Genomic DNA, 26,316 nt, shown 5'->3' with positions numbered 1-26,316 from the left:
GAAGCTGCTACTCACCAGTTTCAGGTGTTTTGTATCTACTGGGAGCCCGCCCCTCCCTGGTGCCGGCTGTGACCAGTTCTCACTTTAGAGAAACAGTTAACAAATGCTTGACCATCACCTGATGGTCCCCTGACATTGCTGGTGTGTATCTGGGAGGGGTCCTCTCCTGTCCTCCTCGTGTCTGACTAGCTACCCTGTAACCAAAGCGTGGACTTCGGAGTCTGCATTCAAATCCCAGCTTTTCCCCTTAGGAGCTGTGAACCAGAACAGGCTGTCTAAAGTTACCACCTATAACCTGGGATTAATTATGTCTGTTGCCACACTGATTGAGACAAGGCAGCATGCTATCATTACTGATACTTTTTTTTTTTTTTTTGGATGGAATCTTGCTGTGTCGCCCAGGCTGGAGTGCAATGGCGGGATCTCGGCTCACTGCAAGCTCCGCCTCCCGGTTCACGCCATTCTCCTGCCTCAGCCTCCCGAGTAGCTGGGACTACAGGCGCCCGCCACCTCGCCCGGCTAATTTGTATTTTTAGTAGAGATGGGGTTTCACCGTGCTAGCCAGGACGGTCTCGATCTTCTGACCTCTGATCCACCCGCCTCGGCCTCCCAAAGTGTACATTTTTTTAAAGCATTCAAAATGCATAGTACTGGAAAGAAAATCAGGGATGCGAACATTTCCAGGGTAATGTCACCTCCCATGCTGTAGAGGTCCCTCTGATGAGCCTGGCCCGTTGCTTCTCTTGCCTCAGCCCTTCCATGTGGAGGCACCATGGAGCTGCCACTCACCAGCATCTTTTTTTTTCCCTCAAGTGGTTTGTACCTGTAAAGTATTCCTGCCGTGGGTGGCCCCTAGGTGGACTTGCCGAGCCTGGCCAGGGTTTGATTTCTCTTGCTGCCAGCCTGAGCCGGATGGCTGCTTCTCTCTTCCCCTGCCCCGTGGAGAGGCCTGCTTGCTGCAGAGAAGGGCTCTTCTTCTCAGGTCCTGTAGCACCCTGTTAGAGGGTGTGGAGTGGGACAGTGGGAACCAGAGCCACCAGAGGGAGGCCCTGGAGGAGGAATGAAACTGATTCATGTCTGAAGCTGTAGAACAGGGGTGCCGGAACCCGAGTTTCAGTGTTTAATAAAGAGTGCCTCCCTGCTGCAGTGGCCATACCTCACAGGGCGTGGTCACTTGGAAATTTCTGCTTGGAAATGCTTTGTGCAGTGGCGAGAATGTGTTAGGGGCCACGCATGACTGCTTGGTCCATCGCAGAACAGTTACAAGTTTCTAAACGAGCATTCATAGACTGAGCTGCATCCTGCCTCCCTGTCCTCTCATTCCTGACTTCTTCTCTGATCTGTGAAGCCACACAGAATGTGTTTGCGTCTGTTTCCTGCCCTTCAGATGATGGAGGACCATGGAAGCTGCTGCTCCTTTAGCTCTCTTCTCCAGGGGAATTGCCCTCGTCACTGTTGGGGAACCCCTGGTCCAAGTCCTGTCCTCCGAAGACCTCTGCCCCTCGTGGAGTCCTGAGTTGAACTTGGTGTTCACCTGGCCTCTGGCTCTGGCAGTGTGTTGCTCCTTCCATTGACCTGCCACTGCTCTATTTATGCAGATTGACCTTAATCTGTTTCGGCTTTAAGTGATTAACTCACTTTCTCGGCTCTTATTGTATCTTGTCCTTTGGGATATGAACGATTATTTAAATTTGGATTGATTCCTGGCTTGGCATGGTGGCCCATGCCTGTAATCTCAGTGCTTTGGGAGACCAAGGCAGGAGGATCCCTGGAGGCCAGGACTTTGAGGCCACCCTTGGCGACATAGTGAGATCCTGTCTCTACAAAAAATAAAAACTAGCTGAGCATGGTGTTGTGAAGCTGTAGTCCTAGCTACTCGGGAGACTGAGGCAGGAGGATTACTTGAGCCCAGGAGTTTGCAGTTACAGTGAGCTGTGATCACACCCCTGCACTCCAGCCTGGGTGACAGAGTGAGACGCTATCTCTTGGTGCCGGGGGGAGTAATGTCTATACTTGAGAAGCTTTTTTTCCTCAAATAGTCGGTACCTATAAAGTATTAATCAGTTTTGAGCAGTCCTTTCGTGATTCTTTTGAGTCTTGATTCTGGTGACCAGTAAGTTGTATACATTTGCCTGTCAAGTGGATAAACATGGCCTTTGTGCCTTTAAGTAATGGCTAAAAGTACCAAACAGGACAGAGCCTGGCATAGGTGCTGCTCCTCCTGTTCCTAGGCCGTAATCACCCCTGATTCATCAGACCCCAAACAATTCAGCTCCTCACCGTCCTGTGCCCCACCACCCGATCTCCTGCAAGAAGATGTCCTGGAGACCCCTGTCAGTGCTAGGCAGAGATCACCATCCATGTCCACCTTTCCTCTGATGCAGGCTCCCACCAGGCCCTCTGGCTTGTGCCATGCCATCCTTGAACTCACCCTCATGCCCGACCTGAGCCCTTGCACAGGCCGTTCCCTCTGCCTAGAATGCTCTTCCTCAGTATCCCCGTAGTTCCCTTCCTCCCCTTCCCTTGTATCGTGACTCTCCCATAGCACCTCTCTCCCCCTAACACATGTTCACAGGTTCATCTTCGTCACCCATCTCCGGCAGCTCCTGCAGGCTTGATGACTGCTAAAGGCAGGCAAGTCAGTGGCTCAGATTCTTGCAAACTTAGTGATTTGTGATTTCTCAGCTCCCTTCTCATGCCTCCTCCGTCTCTATAGGCACATATTATTTCTTATCTCTTCTCGGAACCAAGAGGTGCTGGCTGAATTTCTGGATAGCATTGTTTAAGTGTTCTGTGTATGCAAAGGGAAAACGAGAGAATAAAAGGATTATTAAGGAAGAATTAGTATAGTAATAGCCACATATTATGCTCTTTTTATACTCTGCTAAGTGCTTTACACGAATTACTTCCTTTAATTAGTCAACTTTATGAACGTCAACATTTTTATGAAACCCATTTTACAGGTGGGTGAGTGGAGGCTGGGAGTGGCTTAAATCACCTTCCCCAAACCAGGGAGTTAGTGGGAGCCAGAGGCAGGACCTGAGCTCATGAGTCTGAGCTCCAAAGCTCGTGCTCTGAACCGCACACAGCATTGGGCTGCAGCCAGAGATGTAGGACCCTGCGGGACCTTCTGGAGGTGGTCCTGCCTGTGCTTCCCTCTTCCTACAGGAAGCTCCCTGTAGGCATCTGTGTTGGGTGTGGACTCTCAGTGTAGCCACATGTCTGCCTGTTGGGCAGGCACCAACACTGAATGGAAAACATGTTTCTGGGCATTTTAATGTACGGACTTGACTTCAGTCAATCTCCCCCGCCCCCTTCCACCCTGACCGCCTCCCTAATAGTTAGCATTGGCACTGGAGTGTGGATGGCAACTGATTTCTGTCTGAGAGGACAAATCAGGCATCTTTGTCCTCTGCCACTGTCTGTTCCCCATCCTTAAGGTGTACAATGCCAGAGCCCTCCACTGTGGTCTGTGACCACTTTGACCCACGCCAGCAGGTCTCCATATGTTCCCTCCAGCTGAGAGACATCACATCCAAAAACAGTTTAGAGCTCTGAGGTTTCTTTCCCCAGAGGTCCCTGCTTTGTGCAAACTGTCTCCAGCTGAGCGTGCACAAGACTCTGTTCCTGCTTTGCCTGGGTGGCTGAGCCATGGGCAGCTGAGCCTGCAGCCGCTGGACTCACTGCATTCCCACTCTGACTTTGGCATGGGAGACACACAAGTGTGCTTGTGAGAAATAGATCTTAACAGTACCTTTTAATACCTATTTCAGGTGCTCAAAATGACTGCCTGTTTTACATTTATATTCTGGCAGTGCAAACTTCAATTGGACAGGAAGTCTTACAACCTTTCTTCCAGGTGAAAAAGTGAGGCAGGGATATTTATACGGTTCTATCCAGGTCATCCCACTTGGAAGATACTAGTAAAACGAACCAACGGTAATATAAAAACCATGGTGTTTGCAATAGTGATAATGTTACTAGCAAAGGAAAAATAGAAATTTTCGGTAATTTGGAGATTATTATTTTTAAATAGGTGGGCTAAAACAAAAAACCTGGAGAGAAGGGTGTTAAGTGAGTAAGGAGTGTGTCTCCAACTAAATATAGTGTAAAGAGAGAAGAAAATACAAAGTCAGGCACAGTGGATAGACGTGGATAGTCTCATCTCTAATAGTATAATGGACAAACTTGTCTCAAACAAAATTAGTCTGCCTCTTGTTTACTCAGGGATATGTGACTGTTTTCTATAGACAAAATCCCCATGAAATAATTAAGTTGCAAGCATCTGAATTTTTTATTTTGGAAACCTATCTGAGGTAGATAGGAAGTTAATTTATATTTAGAAATTTACTTGCATATGTCTGGTAGCTCCAGGGCAAATATTCCCAAATCCCAGACTATTTTTTTTTCTTTTTAAATTCAACAGTGACCAGTTGGTCTCTTGTAAGAATTACAGCTTTAAGTTAGCAAAGTCTAAGAGGGCTGGTTTTAATTCTGAACCTCAGAGGGTCCCTACTTCTCAGATAGTAAGTAGGTCAGGTGTGCAGCAGGTACTACATTGAAGGGAAACTGGATGATAAATAGGAAATCAGTGATTTTTACTTGAAGACTTGGCAAGGCAAATGTTTTTGTGATAAAAATAGATCTTGAAATAGAATCCTGAAAGCTACATGTTTAAATGTAAAGCAAATGGCTTCAGTGATGCTTTAGGTTTGTGGTGGTCACTTCTGGCTGCCCCAGAAACTACAGAAAGTGCATTCTCTCTTCTTGGTGCTATGGGTTTTTAGGGTGAACGCCTTGTATGACGTTGAGTATGTGGAAGGACCATTCACTCTTGGTAACTATACACTAGGCAGAGGGTGGCGTTAGCAAAGCTGCTGCAGGTTGGGTGTGTTTAAGATAGCATTTGTAGAGCGTACCTAAGGGCAGACATACTTTTTTTTTATTTGAATTTTTTCTTTTTATTTTTAGTTCCAGGGTACATGTGCAGGATGTGCAGGTTTGTTACATAGGTAAATATGTGCCATGGTGGTTTGCTGCACCTGTCAACCCATCACCCAGGTATTAAGTCCAGTATGCATTAGTTATTTTTCCTAATGCTCTCCCTGCTCCCCGCCGCCCCCAAACAGGCTCCAGTATTTGTTGTTCCCTTTCCTGTGTCCTCGTGTTCTCTTGGTTCAGCTCCCACCTATGAGCGAAACATGCAGTGTTTGGTTTTCTGTTCCTGCATTAGTTTGCTGAGGATAACGGCTTTCAGCTCCATCCATGTCCCTGCAAAGGACATGATCTCATTCATTTTTATGGCTGCATAGTATTCCATGTTGTGTATGTACCACTTTTTCTTTATCCAGTCTATCATTGATGGGCATTTGGGTTGATTCCATGTCTTTGCTGTTGTGAGTAGTGCTGCAATGAACATACGCATGTATGTATCTTTGTAACAGAATGATTTATATTCCTTTGGGTATATACCCAGGAATGGAGTTGCTGGGTCAAATGGTATTTCTAGTTCTAGATCTTTGGGGGAATTGCTACACCATCATCCACAATGTTTGAACTAATTTACATTCCCAACAACAGTGTAAAAGCATTCTTATTTCTCCGCAACCTCACCAGCATCTGTTTCTTGACTTTTTAATAATTGCCGTTCTGACTGGTGTGACATGGTATCTCATTGTGGTTTTGATTTGCATTTCTGTAATGATCAGTGATGTTGAATTTTTTTTCATGTTTGTTGGCTGTGTGAATGTCTTCTTCTTTTTTTTCTTTTCTTTTTTTTTTTTTTCAGACAAAGTCTAGCTCTGTCACCCAGGCTGGAGTGCAGTGGCACGACCTTGGCTCACTGCAAGCTCCTCCTCCCGGGCTTACACCATTTTCCTGCCTCAGCTTCCCGTGTAGCTGGGACTACAGGTGCCCGCCACCACACCCGGCTAATTTTTTTATGTTTTTAGTAGAGACAGGGTTTCACCTGTGTTAGCCAGGATGCTCTTGATCTCCTGACTTCGTGATCCGCCCGCCTCGGCCTCCCAAAGTGCTGGGATTACAGGCGTGAGCCACTGCGCACGGCCAAGCTGTATGAATGTCTTCTTTTGAGAAGTGTCTGTTCATGAGAGAGACGTATTTGCTCCTCTGAGGATACTTATGTCTGTGTGACAGCATTCTCTCATTTTCAGAACCTCACTGTGAATCCCCATCGTTGGCCTGTACTGAAGGTAAGGCAGATAGAGGCACTCTGATCCATCAGATGAAGACCTGAACACAGCTGTTGATTAAGAGGCTTTCTTTAGATCATGGTTTAGAGCAGTGTTTTACAAACACCATGTGCTTGGAGTCCTCTGGAAATCCTGTTAAAAGACAGACTCTGTTGCAGTAGGTCAGGGTGGGTTCTGAAGTTCTCACAAGCTCCCCAGCGAGGCTGATGTTTTGGGTCCACTGTGAGGAGGCAGGGCTTAGGATAAACAACCATGGGAAATCCAGTCCAGATTTTTGATGTGTCCTAGGTTAGGCCTTTCTGTGAGGCTGCCCTGGGTCTCTAGCGATGGGCTCCAGGAGTCTCTCAAGTATCTCAAGTCTCAAATAAGTCTGAGTCATCAGGGATATTTTTTTGAGAAGACTTGTGCCATCTCAAGAAGCAAAGAGTGTGATGGGGAACAGGCAGTGATTAAAAACATGGTAAGGTTTAAAGAAACATTTGACCGTGTGCCAGGTGAACCCAAATGTGTGGCACTTTGCGTCTTTCCTGCCCTTTCGTTTTCCGAGAAGCGAGGCCTTATCTCTTATGGAGCACGGGAGACACAGTGTGGGTGTTTGTTTTCTCAGCCGTGGGCTCTAACCTAATTGTCAAGCCTACCAAAAAAACAAAAATGCTGAAAATCAATGTCTGATTGTATCTGGTAGTACATAATCTCCATAATTTTCTCTCTGAGTGTATTATGAAAAAGACAATCCTTTGTTATTAAGAAACAATTTTTTTTTTTTTTTTTTGAGACGGAGTCTCGCTCTGTCACCCAGGCTGGAGTGCAGTGGCCGGATCTCAGCTCACTGCAAGCTCCGCCTCCCGGGTTCACGCCATTCTCCTGCCTCAGCCTCCCGAGTAGCTGGGACTACAGGCGCCTGCCACCTCGCCCGGCTAAGTTTTTTTGTATTTTTTAGTAGAGACGGGGTTTCACTGTGTTAGCCAGGATGGTCTCGATCTCCTGACCTCGTGATCCGCCCGTCTCGGCCTCCCAAAGTGCTGGGATTACAGGCTTGAGCCACCGCGCCTGGCCTAAGAAACAATTTTTAAGGCAACTCCCAACTTTGAAATGGGGAAGAATCATTTTATTTACCTCTAGGTGCCAGGGAACAAAATTAAATTTAGTCTTATACTTTTCCTTTAAGCATTTCAGATTACATTGTGCATTTCACCAACAATAGAAGCTTTCAGACTTTACATATCTTGTAAAAAAAAAAAAAACCCAAAAACCTAGTATAGATAAGAATGATTTATTGATTTGAAACCCATTGTATAAGAAAAGAGTCCAGTGAGACTTAAGTTCAAAGGTTTCTTTGTCTTGTGGGTGTAGCTGTGTCAATATGCCTAATTTATAATAACATTAAGTTTAGTGGATTAGATATTAGCTATCAATTGAGATGTAAGCAGTAATAAACAGTAATGCCTAAACTGAAGTATATAATCTGAATCTTTATGATGACCAGTTTATATTATTGTGAAAAACTTAGGAACTCATTTGAAACATGATGATTTATATGTGTCATATATAGTTTTCAATAATTTACATACCAGAGGGAAATTTTAGTGGATGATATAAGAGGAATAACTGCAGGTGAAACTTTGCTGGAAAATACAAGCATAGTGACATCTGTGCACCAAAAACACCTGGGGAGATTCTTTAAAACACAGGCCAGACATGCCCTCCTGGCTGTCTCCCTCACTGTCAGTGAGTGTGGGGATGGGGCCTGGGCCTGAATTCTTTCTTTTTAGACTCCTCAGGATTCTGATTGCTGCCACGTTGAGAGGGTTGACCTCAATTCAGACCTGGGAGAGTGACTTGAGAAACCGTCACCACGTGGTGGCAGTGTTGCTCCCCATATCTTGATTGCCCTTGTTTCTTTCCAATCCCGGAAAAGTGTGCTTGCTTTTTTTTTTTTTTCCTCCTGTTTTTGTTTTTGATCTTGTTACAATATTTATATTCCTTGGTCATTTGCAACTTATTCGAATGGAGAGCTTTTCTTTTTCTACGGGGTTTTAGGGCATGGGCAAAACAAGGAAGAAAAAAATTGTCTTCAGTTGGCAGAGACGTGGATTTTTAAGATTGTTCTTAATTTACTTTCTGTATAACTTCGCTTTTCTGTGGTGAACAAAGACCAGGTTCAAGATAAAATATTGCAAGCCAAGAATCTGATTGTTCATGGATTTCTATGGTTAAAGATACTTGATCACCTCCCCATCTCCCCCCGCTCCCCGTGCCACCCCCACACCCCATTGTGCTTCTTGGCTTGTCATTTCAAAAGTCAAGGAAGTCACAGTGAATGGCAAGATTTTACCTAGACTTGCTATTTTTGTGCCTGTTAACAGTTTTGAGTTAACATTGACTGAGCTCTTCCTGGTGAATCGCTGGCATTTAAACAACCAGTCCATAACACTGTGTGGGGGCTGGAGCTAAGGTTATTGGTGACACAAGATAGCACCTGAGCCACTGCTACTTGGTAGGAGGGCTGAGGGGCAGAGGGCTGAGGGCTTGGATGCTGAGATGCTAGAGTCAGATGGCCTGGATTTGAATCCTTGCCCTCCTGTTCGGATCCCAGCTGACCCATGACGATGCTGCAGTACCTGACAGCAAATTCCTCCTTAGGGCTGCCCTAACTCTGGAGTGTGTGCCTGTGTGCCTGCAGGAGAATGTCCAAAGGGGGTGATCTTGATCTGTTACCCTTTGAACTTTAATCTGTACCAGGGTGCCATTGAAGAGTTTAAAGCAAGTGAATGACAAGTAGTTTGAAAATATTTCCAAGGGGATAGAATTTGTGGACATCCCTGAACATGAGCAGCCTCAAAATCAGGGCTGGGACTAGAGTGAGGCCAGCAGGTGTCCAGGGTACAAAATGTAAGGAGGCACTCCCTTTCAGGGCCTGGCAGGTGTGGATCCTGAACTTCCAGGACCTTGAGAGTGAGTGTCTCCTAAGGATTATACCCTGGGTGCCTGTTTACCTCATCCTGGTCCCTGGTCCTCTGTATATCCTACTGCCTGCTTCAGTAAACAGACAGCCCCACAAGGGAAGGAAGGGTTGGATCAGCTCTGACGAGGGCGTTTTTTAGAAGGATAGGTTTGTTTTGTTTAAAAAAACAGCTTTATTGAGATATAATTCACATCCTATACAGGTCATTCATTTAAAATGTACAATTCAATGTTGTGAGGTTGTTTTTTGGTATATCCACAGAGTTGTACGACCATACCACAATCAATTTTTTCTTTTTTTTTTGAGATGGAGTCTTTCTGTGTCACCCAGACTAGAGTGCAGTGGTGCGATCTTGGCTTGTTGCAACCTCCGCCTCCTGGGTTCGAGTGATTCTCATGCCTCAGGGACCCGAGTAGCTGGCATTACAGGCATGCCCCACCACACCTGGCTAATTTTTATATGTTTACTAGAGACAGGGTTTCACCAAGTTGACCAGACTGGTCTCCAGCTCCTGGCCTCAAGTGATCCACCTGCCTCAGCCTCCCAAAGTGTTGGGATTAAAGGTGTGAGCCCGACCCACCGCAATCTAATTTTGAAACATTTTTTTGTCCCCCTAGATAAAAACCTGTGGTTGTCACTTGCCAATCTACTGCCGTCCACCTCTAACCATAGACAGCCCCTGATCTACTTTCTGTCTCTATAGATTTGCCTATTCTGAACACATTCATCTAAGTGAAGTCATGTAACATGTGGTCTTTTGTGTCTGGCATCTTTGATTAGACATAATGTTTTCAAAATTCATTATGTCATAATACATACCAGTAATTCATTCTTTTAAAATGACATTAATATTCCATTGTATGGAGACATCACATATGGTTTATCCATTTACCAGTTGAGAGGCATTTAGATAGTTTTCACCTTTTGGCTGTTATGAATAATACCGCTGTGAACGTTGATGTATGTGTTTTTGTGTGGTTGAATGTTAAGGAGGGCCTTTACATGTGAGCTAGTGTGGAACCTCCTCCTCCAGGGGAACCTCACCTGTGATTCTACCCACTGGGATGGTTAAACCAGCAGGGGTGGGAAGGGTCTGGTCCTGCTGGCCCCAGGCTTTCCTGCAGACTGCTGTGTTTGCCTTTCTTCTGCCCAGGCTGAAAGGGAGGATGCCCTGGGTTCTGGCGCTGCCCTCACGGGTATGTGGGAAGGCTGGGGGAAGCCAAGTCTCCAGGGTGCCTCCATCCGGGACCGTGCAGCTGGGAGGCAGCCAGAGGGCCACAGGTTGGTGGCATTCACACAGAGCTACATTTCCTTTTTTTTTTTTTTTTGAGACGGAGTCTCGCTCTGCCGCCCAGGCTGGAGTGCAGTGGCGCAAATCTCGGCTCACTGCAACCTCCGCCTCCCAGGTTCAAGCAATTCTTCTGCCTTAGCCTCCCAAGTAGCTGGGACTACAGGCATGCACTGTCACACTAGGCTAATTTTTTTGTGTTTTTAGTAGAGACAGGGTTTCACCATGTTGACCAGGATGGTCTTGATCTCCTAACCTCACGATTCATCCTCCTCAGCCTCCCAAAGTGCTGAGAATACAGACATGAGCCACCGTGCCCAGCCTGCACTTCTTTGTTTTTCTTTTTTCTTTGAGATGGAGTCTTGCTCTTTCACCCAGGCTTGAGTGCAGGGGCACCATCTCTGCTCACTGCAACCTCTGCCTCCTGAGTTCAAGCGATTCTCCTGCCTCAGCTTCCTTAGTAGCTGGGATTATAGGCATCCACCACCACACCTGGCTAGTTTTTTTTTAATTTTTATTTTTTAATAGAGATGGGAGTTTTGCCATGTTGACCAGGCTGGTCTTGAACTCCTGGTCTGAAGTGATCCGCCCGCGTTGGCCTCCCCAAGTGTAGGGATTATAGGTGTGAGCCACTGCACCTGGCCCATAGCTACATTTCTGCCAGCCGTTTGCAAACTATGCCCCAGAATTACCTGGAGGACTTGTAGAAATACCAGTTGTTGGGTCACGCCCCCAAATGTTGGATTCTGGAGATGAATTCTCTTGGGTAGAGCCCTCAAGCCGCAGCAGCTGATAATCATGGGGACCTCCTATTCTGATAAAAGTTCCAAAAATGTCCTGAGTGATTGTTAGGGGAAATAGGAAAATAACACATTGAAAATTAGAAATGTGTTCTATGGCAGAGGATGAAACAGCCAACAAAGCTTATTTTCTTTGCAATGAAGCAAATCACATATTAATAATAGTCATTGTAATGATCTTTATCATGTATTAAGCATTTTGTGTTTTCACTTTTACACAAGTAGATGATTCCCATAGGTATTACCACTTTTTTTTTTTTTTTTTTTTTTTTTTGAGACAGAGACTCGCTCTATCCCCCAGGCTGGAGTGCAGTGGCACGATCCTGGCTCACTGCAACCTCAACCTCCCAGGTTAAAGTGATTCTCATGCTTCAGCCTCCTTAGTAGCTGGGATTACAGGTGCCTGCCAGCACACCTGGCTAATTTTTTGTATCTTTCTTAGTAGAGACAGGGTTTCGCAATATTGGACAGGCTGGTCTCAAACTCCTGACCTCAGGTGATATGCCCGGTTCGGCCTCCCAAAGTGCTGGGATTATAGACGTGAGTCACCATGTCTGGCCTTACTGCCCATCTTTTAAGAGATGAGGACAGAAAGATTGAATGACATGGTTATGTCTCATGCAGCTCTTGGTTCACATAGCCAGGATTCATATCAATCTATTTAGCTCTAAATCTAGTCTCTTAATCGCAGTAATGAACCGTTGACAGTTTTACGAATAAATTATCAAGAGTTTTGATGGGTTTGCTCGCTTAAATTAGTGCTTGTACAGTGATGGGCTGGTTTAGCGTGAAGGAATGTATCTTATGTTGGAAATACTCTAGAATTAAATGTTAACTCTTGTTAATAAAGCATACATTTGGGGCATTATTAGCAACTTTTTTTTTTTTTTTTAGCAGAATTAGATTTCTTAGTTGAGTGGTTTTTGTTATTTATATTTATGTGTTTGTTTGTTTGTAACAGGGTCTTGCTCTGTCACCCAGGTTGGAGTACAGTAAGTAGCACAATCATAGCTCACTGCAGCCTCGACCTCTCGGGCTCAAGCAATCCCCTGCCTCAGCCTCCTAAGGGTCTGGGACCACAGGTGCGCATCACTGCGCCCTGCTAAATTTTTACAGTTTTTGTAGAGACGAGTTCTCACCATGTTGCCCAGGCTGGTCTTGAACTCCTGGACTAAAGCAATCCTCTTGCTTCAGCCTCCCAAGGGATTACAGGTTGTGCCACTGCGCCAGGCCTCCATGTATTTGAGTGAAAGAGTGGACATCTCCTGGAGGTGGCAAAGCTATGCATGCCTCCCTGGAGGGGAGCTGGGGGCTCTGGGGTTAGAGTGATGGCATATTCAGGGAGCTCTGGACTTTGCGAGATCCTGAGATAAAGCCGAAGGATGCTTTAAACTGCTTCTGAATGAACTTTTTCCAAGTGAATTTGTTTTATCACTTCTATGTAAATGAAAATATTTGCAGCATGAGTACTAACAAGATTTTTTTTTTTTTTTTTTTTCTGATGGAGCCTCGCTCTGTTGTCAGGATGGAGTGCAGTGGCGCAATTTCTGCTCACTGCAACCTTCACCTCCTGGGTTCAAGCGATTCTCCTGCCTCAGCCTCGCGAGTAGCTGAGATTACAGGTACACACCATCATGCCTAGCTAATTTTTGTATTTTTAGTAGAGATGGGTTTTCACAATGTTAACCAGGATGGTCCCTATCTCTTGACTTTGTAATCTGCCCACCTCGGCCTCCCAAAGTGCTGGGATTACAGGTGTGAGCCACCGCTCCTGGCCAAGATTTTAAACGTTATTTACCAAAGTAGGAGCGTGGTAATTATGGTCTTTTATAATTCTGAAAGTGATTTCTAGTACCAAACTATGAATTTTATACTTGAGAGAATGAGAGGTTTTTCACGGAAAGTTGAAGTTATTATGGTTTGCTTCCTGTTCAGGTGCTTTTGCTGGAGAATGTTTGGTGAAGAGCAGTTCTGGTGATGAGAAGTTACGGGTGTACACAGCTGGTGTGGTTTTTAGGATTTTATTTTGCAGCAGCGTGTTCCTCAGACAGTTGCCAGGGGAAGGCTTTCCTCCTCCTTCAGCCTTTTCTCTTGCAGACAAGGCAGTATGGGAGGGGTGGGAGACAAATCAGAAGCTGTTGGTTTCTTCAGCCTGGCAGGGATTCAGATGGCAGGTTGTAGACTGGAGACCATCAGCGGGGATACCTTTCCTGACAAAGTGGTGTTTCTTCCTGGCACTGCTTGCCAGAGAAGTTTCAGTTCATCATTCTCCCTCAGAGAAGCCAATATGGACCACGTTCTGATACTTCTCTTCCTTTTCCCCTAACACTGAAGGCTCAGCCGTGCATGGTGCATGTCCCAGTGTACAGCAGGCTGCATACAGTTAGACCAGATGTTCTTGGACTACGAAAAGTCACTGAGTTGCCATTCACTTGTGGGTGGCAGGTATGGCCCTCCTCACCTCCCATTGCTCAGGTTTCTCTGTCCTGCCGTTTTTACATTTTCCAGGCTTTCACCTCCGGGTACCAAAATTCACATCATTTAGAGATTGTGTCTGCCTGCCTGTACACTGATGTACCAGTGAGGGATTGTTCTCACCTGATGAGAAGTCTGGATGATGATAGAGCAGAGCTGGCCCCTGGGTGCCGTGGTGACACCCTCGAGCTTGGCTGCTTCTGTTCTTCTTCCTCCTCCTCTTGGAATCCTCTGCCTTTGGCTTCCCCTCCAGTTCCAAGCAGAACAAAGCAGGAAGCATCAAGGGGGAAAGGGTGACCCTACTATATCCAGAGAGCAAAACTGTCCCAGGAGTCCCTAGTGAACTTCCATTTGTGTCTCATTATCTGAAACCGAGTTACCTGGCTGGTCATGTGCAGCCACCAGAGGCAGGGAGGATAGTGATTCTGCCTGTATGGAATGTTCTAGCATTCCCTGGTAGCTTTTATTTCTTCAGGCAGCCATGACTTTGCATAGATCATTTCCTTTTGCCCAGGACACTCCTCCTGCTCGTTTTCTCCCCTCCACACCAAACCCACAGTGCATTAACAGTGACAGACTTTTCCTCATCCTCTCAGGCCACTTGGATGTCACCATTTCTTCTCCTTACCCCTCAGGCATAGTTAGCCTCTCTGTGTCTGATGTTTTACAGCTTTGTGTAGGCCCCTGATGGAGAGCTTCTCGCTGTGTCTTGGGGTTATTTATCTCAACCTCTGCATCTGTGCTGTCCTGTATGGTAACCAACAGCCACATATCACTGTTTAAACTTAAATACAAACTAGTTATATTTAAACATAATAAAAATGTAGCCCCTCACATTAGCCTCATTTCAAGAGCCACCTGTGGCTACCATATTGTAAGCAGAGCTCAAGAACGTTCAACAATATTGTGAGAGTGGCTACCATATTGAGAGCACAGCTCTAGAACATTCCCTCATCCCAGAAAGTTCTCTTGGACATGCTGCTCAAGGTGGCAAACTCTGAGATCTCCAGTCCCCCCAGCTCCGTCACTCAGAACCACAAATGTGGCACCATTAGCCTTAGGGTGGTGCTTGTGTTATACTGTCTCCTGACTGAAGAAGTAAACTTCAGGCAGTCAAGATTTTCTGCAATCCACACTGCTCCTAAAACTAATGTTACTGGATATGTAAAAGCTATTAAGTCCAGTGCTTTCAAGGAATCCTGAAAGCAAGTGGGGACTGGCATGTGTCCAGATTCCTTGTTTTGCAAAAGAAGAAACAGGGGCTTTAGTGGAAAGGGGTCCACTCAAGGTCATACAGTCAGTGGTAGAATGGACTGGAATCTTGATTGTTCATCTCACTCCCTTCCCTTTCCATTAAGCCATACCTAATTGAGTATCACCAACCTGTTTGTTTTCCCTGATTGTGTTCCCTTCTCACCTGTTTAATCGGGTTTCAGCTTCTTAGCCCCCTACCTGTAGGCGGTGCTTTGGGAACGCTCAGGAAGCAGATGCGTGTGAGCGTGTCTCAGCCAATGATTGCTTAGTTTGCAAGAAACAAAAAATGACTCAAACTAGCTTAATCAAAAGGAGGCTTTTAAACAGCAAGATAAGGGTAAAGGCTGGGAACTAGGAAGTTGTCAGGAACCAAGGCCGTCTCTCTGGGTCTCTCTGGGGCCATGTGGTTTTTTTTCCTCTCGGTCTCTTTATTCTGCTCACCAGCTGACCCAGCTTGCTTGTCACTATATGCAGTCATGCCAGACCCCAGATCTGTATGACCTCCTAGCCTCAGGGGTACCCAAGTACCTGGCTGCCAATCTGTGTTTTCTTCCAGGTTTCGAGAGGGAGAAGTGATTGGCCCAGCTCTGGGTCACTTACCCAGGGAGAGGTGGGAGAATTGTGGAAGCACTGTGGTATCAGGGAACCCCTGGGCCAAGCTTGTCCAACCTGTGGCCTGCGGATGGCATCCAGCCCAGGATGGCTTTGAATGCAACCCAACATACATTTGTAAACTTTCTTAAAACATTATGATATTTTTTTTTCATTTTGTTTTTTTTTTGTTTTGTTTTGTTTTTTTTTTACAGCTCATCGGCTATTGTTAGTGTATTTTATGTATGGCCCAAGACAATTCTTCTGCTGTGGCTCAGGGAAGCCAAAAGATTGGCCACCCCTGCCCTAGGCCATCATCTGGGCTGTGGGAGCTGTGGGGCAGGGTCAGAGCTGGGAGGGGAGGGCATAGCTTCTGGCCACCATAAGTTGGTGTGTTCTTGGTAATTATATTGCTTGTCAGCTGAAGGCAGAACCAGGACAGTGAAAGTAATGGGAGTCCTTAGCTTTGTAACAGTTAATGGTTATCTAAAAGTAGGTGAAATTGTGCATGAGTAAGTAGCATGAATTTCTTATTACCCAAGTGCTTAGATAGCTGGCTAACTTTCTGTCAAAGATCCCTCTGCCAGGATCAATGTTTGATTAATATATTTACCCTGTAATAAGAATTTGGGATTCTTACAGCAGAATAGTTGTCATGTGGCTGGCTACACAACCAAAGATAGTCCAGGTGTCCCTGTAAGAGGAGAGATTGAAGAGCTGTTGCCAGGTGCCTATGTGGACCTTCAGCATGATCCGGCCATGGGGAGGCCTCACACGCTCCTGCATTGCCCACATCTTGCCAAGCCATGGAAAACACTTGGGATTCATATCTAAAACCTAGTTTAAGCTTGGTGAGGACGGTGGCCTGGTACAGGGTTTGGGTCATAGATGGTGCTTGATTTCTGTTGTATAAAGGGGTATATGATTTTGGAATATTTACCAAAAATGGGCATTTTCTCTATAAAAATTATTGTATCTACTGAGATTATGTTATGTAAAGAAATAACATACACATGGAGAAAAAATACAAAGAAGGCATTGATATTCTACAGAAGTGGCAAGAAGATGTGGTGATAGGTGATATTTTTGCCTTTTCTTTCAATTTTGTAATGTAGTGACTTTTTTGGTAGAAGAAACCTAATTTTTAATTAAGGGAGAAACATTTGAAATACATTCAGTCTTTCTAGAAAACCTCACCTTCCCATAAAAGTTTAAGATGGAGACATACTTCCATTGTGAATCATGATGCTAACCAGTATTCAGATTTATTGGAAATGGACTCAGTTTTAAAATTGCTTTTCTCTTGTGGGCTGAACCACAAATGATTGTTTGGGAGTTTTTCCCCTTTTCTTTCATGGAATTACTCAACTTGGCATGACCAGTGATTTGAGCTGAGAACATAGAACCCTTGATTTGCGGAAATCAGGCTGCCAGAGGTAGAGATCCAGTGGTCATTGTCTGAAGGGTTTCTTTTGTTCTTGGCCCTCCTGTCCCTGCTCTTACTGTGGGAGCTGAAGCTGTAGGTGCCTCTGAAGCCTTGCCATCCATGGTCACTTCCTGCCCGCTCCCCACCCACCCTGGGAAAGAGTTCCCAAGTGTCCCAAAGCACTGTGTTGCCTAATGCTTGTTGAGAGTCTACATTTCTCTAGATCTAGCAGAAGTAAAGTTTCAGTTTGTTATATTTATAGTTTCAGGAATAGTTTGGGAATGGATTTAATAAAATAAAATACTATCATTTTTATATCTTTTTTTCGATATTTAATGCTTTAAAAGACATCAAAGTTATATTCTCCCATTACTTGTCCTATACAATTAAAATCTGTTTTTTGAAGTTGTAATAGATAATTAGCCTTAGGTCAGCCCATATTTGTGTAAACTCCAGCCCACTGCCACAGCTGCCTTGGTTGTGATCTGTCATTATCTTACCCACTGTAGGGCAGAAGTGTTTCTGCCTCATGCCGTTGCTGCTTTACTCTTCCTGAAGTGGTGTGGCTCTCTGTCTGTAGTCCTCGGCACATGTGTCTCTGTCATTTCTGTCTGAGACTGTAGGCTCTCAGATGGCAGGGTGAAAAGGTTCTTTTGTTTGCTTAAATCTCTCATAATATCCTGAGTCTGTGGAGCTCAATAAATTCTACTTGATATTATTGATAGGTTATTTGGAGCCTTTTATGTTAGAAAAGGGATTCTTGGCCGGGCGCAGTGGCTCACGCCTGTAATCCCAGCACTTTGGGAGGCCGAGGCGGGCGGATCACGAGGTCAAGAGATTGAGACCATCCTGGCTAACACGGTGAAACCCCGTCTGTACTAAAAATACAAAAAATTAGCTGGGCGTGGTGGTGGCGGGCGCCTGTAGTCCCAGCTACTCAGGAGGCTAAGGCAGGAGAATGGCATGAACCCAGGAGGTGGAGCTTGCAGTGAGCCAAGATGGCGCCACTGCACTCCAGCCTGGGCGACAGAGCGAGACTCTACCTCAAAAAAGAAAAGGGATTCTTAATCCAATGCTTCATTTTACAGATGAGAAGACTGAGGCTCAAAGACCATGATACCCTCAGGAGTCATGATTTACACTGTATTTAGGAATAGTGTCTAGGGTCAGCATCTAGTGTTGGCTGACTGCAGAGCAGCCTGGTTAGGAGCCCTGGAGTTGGGCGGGTCTGGGCTGCTGGTGCCACTGCAGTATCCCTCCCCTGGAACTTTGGGCCTGCTACCCACCCCTGTTCCTTCCTTTGTGAGATGGGGCTAGCAGTAAACTGTCTTGTTTCATCAGAGGCAGTATTGCATAATGAATGAGAGCCTGGGCCTAAATTAGGCACGAGTGCAAGCCCTCAGAAAACTATGTAGACCGAGGGAGACACACACACACATCTTTATGGCAGAGAGACAAGGCTTGGGAATGTTCTGATTTCATGTTTTGAATTGGTATAACCTTTGGGAGGATATCCTTGGAATCTCAGAGCTTCATTTACATCATGACTCTTTCCTGCCCGCCCACATTTTCTGAGTGGCCGGAGTTTTAAATGTGGAGCCCGTGAGTTTTTTTCTGTTGCCTCATTTTGGCCTGTGGCCTTTTGTTTTCTTGGTATGTCATGAGGCGAAATAAAGTAAAACTCAGTGCTGGTTAATAACTCCCATCATAATGTATATTTCTGTGAATGGCCTTTAGCCATTTGAGAGGAAAAAGGGTCATGTAAATTTCAGAAAGGCCTGATTGGCTGGAGACTCAGTGCAGTGTCACAGTTAAGAGTATTGATTTTTTAAAATTTTTAAATTTTGTATTATTGTGGTAACAAAGACATAAACGTAATACTGCCATCTTAACCATATTTAAGTATAAAGATCAGTAGTGGTAAGTATATTCACGTTGTTGTGCAATGGATCTGCAGAATTTTTCATCTTGTTAAACTGAAACTCTATGCCCAATAAACAACTCCTATTTCCCCCCCTCCCAGCCCCTGGCAGCCACCATTGTACTTTCTGTTTCTCTGAGTTTCACTACTATAGATAACTCATATAAGTAGAGTCGTATGGTATTTGTCTTCTTATTTCTGGTTTATTTCGCTTAGCATAATGTCCTCAAGGTTCATTCACACTGTAGCATATGACAGGATTTCCCTCTTTCTTTTTTTTGAGTTATATTCTGTTGTATGTATATTTCACATTTTCTTCATTCATCTGTTGACGTTTGGGTTGCTTCCACCTTTTGGCTATTGTGAGTAATGCAGCTATGAACATGGGTGTGCAAATGTCTCTTCAAGATCCTGCTTTCAGTTCTTTCAGATGTATACCCAAAAGTGGGATTGTTGGATCGATCATAGTGTAGTTCTGTGAGTAACCCTCATACTGTTTTCCGCAGCTGCCATGCCATTTCACATTCCCTCCAACAGTGCCCAAGGACTCCAGTTCCTCTACGCCCTCACCCACACTTGTAATCTTCTGGATTGCAGATTTTCTGGATCAATCATCTGGATTACACTTGATTTTCTGTGTTGGGCCTGGATATTTAGAAAAGTATTCCTCCTTTGGAGGGGTAAATTTATGAAGTTTTTATTATAAAATAATGGCCATCCTAATGAGTGTGAGGTAATATCTCATTGTGGTTTTGATTTCCTTCATGGTTAATGTGGTTGGGCATCATTTCATGTCCTGGTCGGCCATTTATGTTTCATATTTGGGGAAATGTCTTTTCAAGTCTCAAATCCTTTGCCTATTTTTAAATTGATTTATTTGATTATCTGCTGTTGAGTATGGATTATTAAATCAGACTGGCCTGAACTTAAATTGTGGCCCTTCCATTTTTGAGCAAAAGCAGCTGCACGTCCCACTTGTGCCTTGGTTTCTTCGGTGTAATGCCGGCGTAATGATAGCCCCACCTTGTAGTTAGGACTGTTGGGGCAGTCAGTGATGGAAGCACTCACTCCAGAGGAGCTTGTCAGTAAGGAGAAGGCAGCCGGTCCATTCCTAATAGGGATCTAAAGGAAGGAAGAAGGGCTGAAGGAAGTAAAAAGAGCCTCCTCCATGAATGGCAGCCATTCTTGAAATCCACCCTGACTGCCTTCATTTTTAATGTTAGTGGACTTTTAAGACAACCAAAAGGTTGTTCTTGGATGACCAGAGACTGTGGCATAGGGAGGATGGTCATGTTGCCAAGGACCTCTCTCAACCTCCTGGGTAGTGTGCTGCTGGTAGTTTGCATAATTGCTTCAGCTTTTTGGCAAAGTGCATGTAAAAGCCTAAAGTCACAGCCGGAGGAAACCTGGTTCCTGAGATGGCAGCTTGATGCTCCTGCCCCATCCCAGGTACACACCTCGCTGGGCAGCTCTGGCTCTGAATTGAGAGGGACAGCAAAAACCTCCAACTAACAATACTGAAAAGCAGGCACTGGGGGCTTTGGGAGAAGGTTCTTTTCAAAACTCATAATGGGGAAAGACAAAAGACTGGGAATCATTGTAAAGAAGTTAGTCATAGATGCTTCACTCTTTAAAATCATCCCAGCACAAGGTTAAACAACATGCAGTTTTCACGACGTCCCGGAAGGTGATGAGTGCAGTGAGGTGAAACGTGGCCATCTGAGCACAGAATGACTAGGCTTGGAAGGATCGATTTCCCCTGTGCTGGCCCTCAGAATTTAAGGCACAACTTTTAAGCTGAGCGTGCAGCACTTGATTTTCTGTGTTGGGCCTGGATGTTTAGAAAAGTATCCCTCCTTGAGAGGGGTAAATATGCAAGTTTTTACTGAATTATTTCATTTTATCAAAGCAGCCGACTTCTCCTGCCTCCCCTCTTTCTGTCTTGGGGTTGAATATTTGGTCCCATGTAACAACTCTTGATTCTTAATGATGCCAAATGGAAGCTGCACGTGCTGGGATTTGCCATATTCAGTTATTGTCAGTAGAGACTTTCTTAGTCTCTTTTTTTTTTTTTTTTTTTGAGACAGAGTCTTGCTCCGTCACCCAGGCTGGAGTGCAGTGGCCCAATCTTGGCTCACTGCAACCTCTGCCTCCTGGGTTCAAGTGATTCTCCTGCCTCAGCCTCCTGAGTAGCTGTGATTGCAGGCACGTGCCACCACACTTGGCTAATTTTTGTATTTTCAGTAGAGATGGGGTTTTGCCATGTTGGCTAGACTGGTCTTGAACTCCTGACCTTGTCATCTGCCCACCTCAGCCTCCCAAAGTGCTGGGATTATAGGCATGAGCCACCACGCCTGGCCACAGTCAGTAGAGACTTTCGAAAGAAAATATTACTTCTTTAATGATGTTTTTAGTCCAAGTAAATTGTGGTAATGTTTAAGAAATTTGCTTACCACAAAAACAGTTTTCAAGGAGCATTTGAACTTGTCCACTTTAAGTCATAAAACAGATTAAAGTGTTTGAAATCTGTTGGGATTGTAAATGTATGTCAGAGTACTGACTTTTAAGAGATCTTGATGATCATATCATATGTTTTCATTTTCTACTACAGGAGAACATTCAAGACTGAAACTTAACACAACTAAAACCCGAGTTTCCCACTTGCCTAAGAGTCATAGATACCTAAAAAGTATGCAACTTCCCAAGTTGATTTCTTTCAGGATATGGGCCCTTCAAAGGAAAGCAGTGAGGCTGGGGTTTTCCAGGTGGAAAGGTCACATTTCCACATATAACTCACTGAACATTGTATTGGGTTGGGAGAAGAATTGGTTCACTATTTTAAACTTTTTGTTTCATCGTGAGGACTTCCCCATCCCCTCTCCTCAGCAAAGCACAAAAGTATTTCCTAATTTTTAAGTCATGGGCTTCCTTTAATGGATTCTGACCTCAGATCACTTCCAGATAAGCATTGTGTAATGGGATGGGTGGGGTTAGATATTTTAGTCACAGATGCATGAGAGGAGGGAGGGTGGAGGGCAACAAAGTTTATAACTGGAGCCTATAGCAATTTAATCTCTTGTCATCAGCCAGGTCACAGAGTCTCACTTCAGGACAGCTGTGCAAGCAGAATCCCCGTCAGGATTTTCTTGATGCCGTTGACCATCACCTGTACATGCCTCTGGGACCTTTCCTCCTCCTTTCTCTTTTTATTTTTTTCCCTTGGTCGCATGTTTTTTTCTACTACATATCTCACCAGCTCTTCTCTGCAAGTTACAGAGCTGTGACGGCACCTTGCTCATTGATTATTTCTGGTTGAATAGTTTCCAATGGCACCTCTCCGGAGATGAGTCCTGTATTAGTCTGTTCTCATACTGCTAATAAAAACATACCTGAGACTGGGTAATTTATAAAGGAAAGAGGTGCATTTGACTCACAGTTCAGCATGGCCGGGGAGGCCTCAGGAAACTTACAATCGTGGTGAAAGGGGAAGCAAACATGTCCTTCTTCACATGGCAGCAGGAGAGAGAAGTGCTGAGCAAAAGGGGGAAAAGCCCCTTATAAAACCGTCAGATCTCATGAGAACTAACTCACTGTCATGAGAACAGGATGGGGGAAACTGCCCCCATGATTATCTCCACCTGGTCCCTCCCACGACATGGGGATTATGAGAACTATAATTCAAAATGAGAATTGGGTGGGGACACAGCCAAACCACATCAAATCCCAAGTGCGCATGTCTGACCCTGATCCCTTTATGTGAGACTGGGGTCATGATCCTCCTGCGCACATCTTCTGAGCCCTATTCCTACTTGGGCGTGCTTAGGCACTTCAGCATCTGCATCCTATTGATGTCTTAAGGGTGGTTCCAGACCTTGGAGGTGCGCACGACGCACTGCTGATGAAAACCTAGAATATAGAATGGAAGTTACATTTATTCATAGAGTGAAAATCCAAAAATAGACCAGAGAGAAAATATATGAAAATATCAAGAATGCTTATCTTAGGGAGGTAGAATTATACGTAACGTTTTTTTCCTTAGATAAATATATAGGTAGATATAATATTAGTGTTTACAGTTTCTCTGCCACCAACTAAAATATTTTTTTCAGGAGGAAAAGAAACCCAGCCAGCTAACATACCTAAAAACCATCTCCTAGGCCGGAGAGGGAAAAATTGAGCTCCTTTTCTTGAAATTGCCATGTTGCCACTGTTGTATTATTTTACCAGTCACTCCAGATTCCAGGCTCCTCTACCTGAGTTCTCTCTCCTTCCACAGTGGAACTCATACCTTCCTGTTTCCTGGCTGCCACTCAGATTTAGGCTCTGTTTTTCAGACCTCGGTGACTGTAATAGCCGTTCCTTCTACCTCTTAGGACGGTTCTTTCTGTAATAGCCTTTATCATCATATCATCAGGGGATGATAGCTTTTAATGAGGGTCTAAAATTTGCAGGTAAGATATCCCTGCCTCTGACATGACATAGATGTATTGCATGTTATTTAACATATGACTATACTGAGTGCGCAGTTGTATGTAAAAGCATTGTTCTAGGTACTGGATTGAAAGTGGACCAAATGCTAGGATAAAGGAGCATACAAGTGTCGTAAGGAAGACAGTTGCCAAGAGAGAAGAAAGAGTGGGGAAATGTTGTGTCTACTAAGTTCAAGGTTCTGAATTGGAAAGCTGCAGCTATGGAGGAGAAGAGTCTTAAAATTCCCAAAGGGTTTTTGTTATCTTTTATTGATGCAATGCTATTTTGTGGCATAAACCTTAATAATTTTGGGGTTGAAACTCTTACCAGGATAAAATGATCCTTTTCTATCCTAAGCTTAATAAACATTATTTAAGTACAAATTAAATACATAGAATCTGCCCATCTATATTATAAATGTCATTTGGCAGAAACTACACCTTGACTTTTGGTTCTTTCACAAAACCTTAATTTTTTTTTTTTTTTTTTTTTGCCTTCAATGCATTTTGTCTGATTTTACAGTAAAAGCTTGTGATTTCTCAAGTCTTGAGTCTGGGGAGCTGTCGTCATCCTTTTTTACCCTCTCTCTTGTCTTCTGGATGTTCAAGCGATTTTAATTAGATGTTGGGCTTTTATGTCAAGTGCTGGCATTGCACTCCATGATAATCCAGGGACTTGGAAGCACATGTTATGCATCGCCCTGGGTTGATGCAGTGGAACTGGGGTGGGTTGGAGGTACTGTTCTAAATCTGCTTCTTGTGGTGGGATAGGTCAGGTTGTCCTGTGTTGACAAGGAAGAAGTCTGGGTGAGGAAGCGGGATGAAAGTAGACCAGATGCTAGAGTCCACTTTCAAGTAGGATCCCAGGACCTGGCTTCAAGTTAAAGAACAGCAAAGATGAAAGGTGCTGCACAGCAGCACCAGGTCGGTGGCCACGTTAATGACCTAGAAAGCAAGTGCTGTGAATTCAAAAGAAAGGACAGCTCTGAGCCAGAGTACTTGGTGCCTTTGCTCAAACATCCTTTTCTGGCACCCCCAGGCCTCCCCTCCCGCTTCAAAAAGTTTCTGAATTATGCCAATCCATTGAGGCTCAGCTCAAGGCCATCCCATGCCTTTCCGTTGTAATAAAACCTTGTTTCCTGGGCTTTAAACATATTCCTTTTTTCTTAGGTACAGAATGAACTTTTTTAAAAGGGAAGTTGTCAGAGGCTCTGTAAAACGTTAAATCAAACCTGCTTTGCTTTAGTGATGGGGTAGTTTGGAATCAGATTTGCTCTTGTTATGGACTGAAAATTTGTGTCCCCCCAGAATTCCTATGTTGAAGCCCCAGTGCACAGTGTTACGGTGTTTGAAGGGAGGCCCTCGGGAGGTGATTTAGTTGAGATTGTATGAATGAAGCCCTCATTAATGGGATTACTGTCATCCCAATAAGAGGTAGAGATCCCAGAGCTTCCTCTCTCTTCACCCTGTGAGGATACAGCAAGAAGGAAGCTCTCTGCAAGTCAGGAAGAGACAGGGCTCTCACTAGAATATACTTGTGCTGGCACCCTGATCTTGGACTTCCCCTCCAGAACGGTGAGAAACAAATGTGTGTTGTTTAAGCCACCCAGTCCTTATTAGAGCAGCCTGAGCTCCATTCTCCACTCCCTGGCTTCCTGCATGGACCCTGCAACCAGAGCTTCATGGGGCATAGTTTAAAAGCTGTTTCTCTGTAACACAGCCACTTTTCTGTTTCCAGGTCTAATTTTGACCCTCATAACACTTTGGTTAGGGGAGATTTGAGGGTAAGGAAGTTGGCTTGCTTTTCTTTTCACCACATCTCAGTAGAAACAGAAGCAGAAAGGCCCTGAGATACTGAGCCCGCCTTTCTCGGCAGGGTGTGGCAGCACCCTGGGTTGGGGCAGCTCCCTGGGCTGGGGAGGCCAGGGCTGGAAGGGAGGCTCCCATGGTGGAGGGGTTGAAAGCTGGGTTGTAATGAGCTGCTTTTCTGCAGATGCCTAAATGATGGGGGTTGAGAAATCATGATCTTAGCTTTTAGTAGTATATTTTTCTGTTTATGTTAGGTGAGTCATCGGTCTGTCTCTGACTATGTTCAGATCTGGAAGTTTTCTGGAAGGAAATTTGTTATTGTTGTAATAGTGTGGGTTGTTGATCTGGATTAGCAGGGAGCAGCCCCTAATGCATTTCTTAAGAAAATGGTATTTAGTTCAGACTTTGGCTTTGAACTTTGCCTTTGACAAAGATAAAAGGGTGACTTGACTGGTGTTTGAAAAGCATGGTGATATGGCCAGGGGCGGTGGCTCACGCTTCTACCCCAGCACGTTGGGAGGCGAGGTGGGCAGATCACCTGAGGTCAGGAGTTTGAGACCTGCCTGGCCAATGTGGTGAAACCTCGTCTCTACTAAAAATACAAAAAAATTAGCCAGGCGTGGTGGTGTGCAACTGTAATTCCAGCTACTTGGGAGGCTGAGGCAAGGGAATCACTTGAACCCCGGCAGGCGGAGATTGCAGTGAGCCGAGATTGCGCCGTTGCAGTCCAGCCTGGGCAACAAGAGCGAGACTCCATTTTAAAAAAAAAAAAAAAAAGCAAAATATATTACATTTTAAAACTCTATTTAATGGTCAGGTCATCCATCCTTAATGGGTTGAGTCATTGCTGAAATAATTTAAAATAATGTATTTAAAAGGTACCTTTGTTCTCTAGTGTCACATAATGTGAAACATCCGATTAAGGTAACTCTGTAACATAAAGTAAGTGGTTAAAAAAGTGCTGAACGCCAAAGGCCAGAGATTCAACCTTTTGTGTGCGTTAGAATTTCCCAGTTGTTCAAATCCAGGTTGCTGGATCTACCCCAGAGTTTTTGATCCAGTAGGTTTGGGGTGGGACCAAGAATTTGCATTTCTAACAAGCTCCC

At 44.7% G+C, this 26,316-nt stretch overlaps 1 protein-coding gene and 1 long non-coding RNA gene across 8 annotated transcripts in view; both read left to right on the top strand.

The window, feature by feature from the left end:
* The window catches only part of LOC105487750 (TBC1 domain family member 1), a 248,177-nt gene that overhangs the window by 164,796 nt on the left and 57,065 nt on the right, over positions 1 to 26,316 (top strand). The window lies entirely within an intron of this gene.
* On the top strand, positions 152 to 25,993 carry LOC139362441 (uncharacterized). Its single transcript, XR_011621379.1, has 2 exons — positions 152 to 21,621; positions 22,019 to 25,993. It is a non-coding gene; the product is annotated as an uncharacterized lncRNA (long non-coding RNA).

This window comes from Macaca nemestrina, chromosome 3 (genome assembly GCF_043159975.1).
Source record: "Macaca nemestrina isolate mMacNem1 chromosome 3, mMacNem.hap1, whole genome shotgun sequence".
In the NCBI taxonomy this organism is placed as follows: Eukaryota; Metazoa; Chordata; class Mammalia; order Primates; family Cercopithecidae; genus Macaca; species Macaca nemestrina.
This window is presented reverse-complemented; position numbering and strand designations above follow the sequence as displayed.